The 4,891-nt window shown below is 49.9% G+C and overlaps 1 pseudogene; it reads right to left on the bottom strand.

Annotated features, from left to right (window-relative positions):
* Positions 1-2,074: 2,074 nt before the first annotated feature.
* Positions 2,075-2,307, bottom strand: LOC105809195 (annotated as a pseudogene).
* Positions 2,308-4,891: the final 2,584 nt, after the last annotated feature.

Below are 4,891 nucleotides of genomic sequence, written 5' to 3'. Positions count from 1 at the left end.
CCTTCTCCCTAACTTTCCTCTGTCTTCTAATCTGCTTCCTGGAACAAGGGCCTGCACCTGTTGTCTCATCTCCTTCTCCACCACCCGGGATGGGGCACTTGTCCCTCACGGTGTCACCATCGCGAGGCCGTCCTCAGCAGTGCCCTGGGGCCCCTGGAAGCCGAGGCCTCTTCCTCAGTGCTCCCGCTCTGCCTTCCACACCACTGCCTGTCCACACCTTGTCCCTCACACCCCTTCCACTGATCTGTCTCCTCTGCTCAGTGCCTCTCCCTCAGGGCTCACTCCTGTCCTCTTTGCTCCTGGAGGACTTATCTTTCCTCTCAGACTTCAACTTTCCACAACTCTCTGCACAACTCCCAAGCCTGCCTGCAATTTGATGTCTCTCCCAGACCCCATCCTGACTTGTCAACTGCCCAGAGGACAAATTCACTTGGATGCTCTTCCATCACCTCAAATGAAACAAACTGCAGTTGGAAATGCGCATCTTCTCCTCACAATGGCTCCCTTTCCAGCACCACTTCTCTACCCATTAAGTAACTATTGTCTGGTTACCTAGAGTCCCAAAACATACAGCTACTGCTTAAATTAATACATTGAACAAATATTTTCCAAGTAACTAGCACATGCAAAGCTCAAAGAGCCCAGCCAGTGGGAAGCAGGAAGAACAGGCTGGAAGCATGATGTCACCTGATATAGTCTGGATATAATTTGTCCCCTCCAAATCTCATGTTGAAGTTTGATCTTCAGTGTCGCAGGTGGGGCCTGGTGGGAGGTGTTTGGGTCACGGGGGCAGATCCCTCAAGGCCGGCATGGTGCTATCCTCATGGTGATGAGCGAGTTCTCGCTCTATTAGCTTCTGTGAGATCTGATTCTTAAAAAGAGGCTGGCACCTCCTCCTCTCTCTTGCCTCCTTCCTCTCGCCATGTGATGCCTGTTCTCCTTTGCCTGCCACCGCGAGTGGAGGCTCCCCGAAGCCCTCACCAGAGGCAGATGCTGGCATGATGCTTCTTGTACAGCCTGCAGAAACGTGAGCCAAATAAACCTCTTTTCTTTATAAATTATCCAGCCTCGGGTATTCCTTAAGGAATAGCAACGCAAACGGACTAAGGCGCCACCAGGGAGTGAAGGTTTTGGAGTCAGGTAGGTTTGGGTCGCCATCCTGGCTCCGCTGCTTGTTAGCTGTGTGACGTCAGGCAAGTTACTTCCTTCAAGTCAACACGGTCGGAGCACTTGCTGTGCAGCATGCACTGACGTGAAGGCTTTACCTTGTAATTCGCTTCACCCTCACAACAGTCTTCCCAGCAATACTAAGATTATCCCATTTTAGAGATCAGAAAACCAGGCACAGAGGGTAAGGAACTTGTGCAAGGCCACATCTTAATAGCTTAGTAAGAGGCGGAGCCAAGGTGTGAACCCAGGTGGGCTGGCAGAGGCTACGCTTATGACCACTTTGCTGTATCCAACCTCTCGAGGCTCAGTTTTGTTCTGTTTTGCTTCTCTTGTGCCAACAGCATCTAGGAACCCATTAAATATCTGTTGAGTAAAAGAGTACAAATAAATGACCGAAGGGCATCTATTGGATTTGACAGTTTGAAGTAGTTCCTGACCTTGGCCAAAGCAGGGTCAAGGTGAGGTAAGGACCTCGGTAGAGCAGCCATGGCTTAAGGAGTACGTGGGAGGAAAGGAGTGCGGACAAGTGTCAAGTGTGGACAATTGTTCCAGAACTTGGAGGAAGGAGAGAAAGGACTGGGGTTGTCTCAGGGAGCACAGGGACTGGGTAATGATTATTAACGAGTTTTTCTTTTTAGTGTATGGAAGACAGTTGGAGCTCCAAGAGAGATGACCACTGTCAGAGCCAAGCCTCAGAGAGGACACGAGAAAATGGAATCCCAAGCACTAGGAAAGGAAACAATTCCTGTTCATGAGGGACATCAATCTGTTGGAGCGACAGATGGGTTAAACAGACAATGGAAGCCTTCCTAGGGAAGAGCTGGGCTGGAGGAACCCCCCAGAGACTGGAAGAAACCCTTAGAGGCTGGAGGTAGCCAGGAGAAGGGAGATACCATCTCAGTACCATCTTTGGATGCGTGCAGTGGTTCACGCCTGTAATCCCACTTGAGCCCAGGAGTTCAAGACCAGACTGGGCTACAAAGCAAGATCCTGTTTCTATAATAAATGTAAAAATTAGCTCGGTTTTGTGGCGTGCACCTGTAGTCCCAGCTACTCGGGAGGGCTGAGACAGGAGGATCACTTGAGCCCAGGAGTTGGAGGTTACAATGAGCTATGATCACGCCACTGTACTCCAGCCTGGGGGACAGAGCAAGACCCTATCTCTAAAAGAAAAACAAACAAACACCATCTTTGCCACGAGAGCCAGGTGACCTGGAGGGCAACTGCCTTTCCCCCAGGATCCTAGGGCCACCTCCAGTGAGGAGCTACTTCTGGCTGTGCCAAGATAAGCCTGGAGGAGCGATACTTGGGCTACCAATACCTGAGCCCCAAGCCCCAGTCCTGCCTGTACCAGTGACGACTGAGGGACAGCCAGCTAGGATTCCCCGCAGCCTGACAACCTCGGGGGAGCCAACCCCTATTTCCAGAGCTGCAGCCAGCTAGGATTTCCTTGAGTGAAGCAATAAAAGGGGAAAATCAACATCCCAATGATCTTGTTTATGGTGCTAAGTAAGCTGTACAGCTTAATCCCTATGAGGTTAATGAATTTACAACTCACTTTGGAATTTGACAAGGGCTGTAAAAGAGGAATGAACCGAATGAACCGCTGTGGCTGTTAGGGTTGGACTAGCATGGCTTGGCCTGCCCTGGTGAAGGAGGGGAGAAGATTTAAGTGGTGGGTTCATGGCCAATTGTCTGGGTTCTGAATTGAGTGAACCAAAGGAGGGACAAACCAAGGGCCAAAGGACACTTCCTGTAACTCCCTGGGTAGGTCAGAGGGCAGCTCATGCTGGAGCCCCCACACCTTGGAAAGTCACTTACCCTCCTCGAACCTCCGCGTTCTCATTTGCAAGAGCCGTAACACCATCTACCTCTTACTGTAGCTGTGAGAATGATGTGAGATAACATAAGGAAATGAGCACTGGGTTTTGTATAAAGTAAGTCCTCAATAAATGTTAGCGATGGTAATTATCATTTCATTCTGTCTTAAATCACAATTTGCTGTCTCCTTGTCTATGGCTCCCACCACTTAGCCATCCATTCAGAAATTCAATAAATCTTTATTAAGAAATTAGACTGCACGCAAGGCCCTGTGTCAGACACAATTTGGAGTGAGAAGCGCACACCTTAAAACACATTAAAAGTAAAGGGAGATCAGTGCCAGGAAGGAGGGATGTACAAGTTACTCTGAAAGTACAGAGAAAGGAGTGGCTGAGGCTGCCTTTCGAGCCCAAGCAGTTTTGAATCATGCCTCGTACTGACAGAGCACTTGGCACATCACAGAAGACTTCCATGTGCGTTAATTCTTTTGATTCTCACAACAATGCAGTAATGGCCACATTTTCTAAATCAAAAATTAGATCCCGTGTGACCACATGGTATGACAATAGGTCAAAACATTTGGAAATGAGACAGTTTAGAAAACCCGGGACATGCTGACTTCTGTAAACAGAGAGCACAGAGATTTCTAATGTCTCTGTTTGAACAGTTATGAAAATTAAGCTAAAATTGCCAGTGGGAGAACTGAGGCTTCATTTCATTTATTCACTCATTACTTTGTGAGGTGCCAAGATCAAGAACTGTGCTGCTTACTTCTGGGTACACGGAGCCTGGTGCAGAACCTCGCGGAGATTAGGGCTCAATAGATGTTTCTCAAATGCATAAATTAATCTTTGTATAAATGTATCTATCTGCTCCTGGGAGCAAAACTCCTCAAAAGACACATCAATAGTCATCGTTTTCTCTTCCTTCGCTCCCGTCCTGTTTTGAAAGCGCTCCGGCCGGGATGGCCAAGGACTCCCCTTTTGCCAGTTGCGATGGTGATATCTCAGTGACCCTCATCACGCCGCTGGAAGCAACTTTAGCACAATGGATCTTTCCCTTCTTCTTGAACACTTACTTTACTTGGCTTCTGGCACATCACACTCTCCTGTTTCCTCTTGCCTCACTGGACGCTCCTTATGCTCCTTGCCAGAGGCCCCTCCTTTTCCCATCCTCTAAATACGGGACGGAAGGAAGAGACACATAATGGCGGGTGTGCGCGTGTGGGAGTGGGTCACACCGGCTCAGGAGCCAGGACCCACTCTGCTCATGGGGGCTGCTTGTTTCTCAGGCTCTGCCTCAGGGTGCATCTTCTTCCTGTTCCCTCATCCAAGCTCACTGGCTTCCTGGTCTCCAACTCTACTTTTTTCGTTTTTTCCTGTCTTCCTCTGACGGTCCTCATTCTTCCACTCTGAAACTAGAGTTGTTCTGTGATCCGTTGGTGACTCCCTTCACACAAACCAAGAACCCACGTATCTGGAGAAGCAGCTCCCATTTAGCTGCCGAAGAGGTGACTCCCCAAGGTGAGCACTGGGTGTTTCGTGCAGGTGGCAACACCGGGCGGCAGAGGCCACATTCGGGAAGTGGAGGAGGCACAGGTGCTGGCACCGGCGGGCCCATCCCTTGGCCACGCCAACACCAGCCTTGACGGGTAACGCCTGTTCCCATGGACCTGGCTAGTGGGCACAGCTGCCTCACACCCAGATATGAAACCCGAGCACATAAAGAACTCGAGAGTAGAGTAAGAGGACCAGGCTTGGGCCCTAGCTTTGCCAAAGAGGAACGAATAGAATACCAGCAGCAGGCCGGGCGCGGTGGCTCATGCCTGTAATCCTAGCTCTCTGGGAGGCTGAGGCGGGCGGATTGTTTGAGCTCAGGAGTTCGAGACCAGCCTGAGCAA

Source organism: Propithecus coquereli, unplaced genomic scaffold (assembly GCF_000956105.1).
Source record: "Propithecus coquereli isolate 6110/MARCELLA unplaced genomic scaffold, Pcoq_1.0 Scaffold19044, whole genome shotgun sequence".
Classification (NCBI taxonomy): Eukaryota; Metazoa; Chordata; class Mammalia; order Primates; family Indriidae; genus Propithecus; species Propithecus coquereli.
Note: the sequence above shows the minus strand (reverse complement) of the source record. Positions and strands in the feature narration are given on the sequence as shown.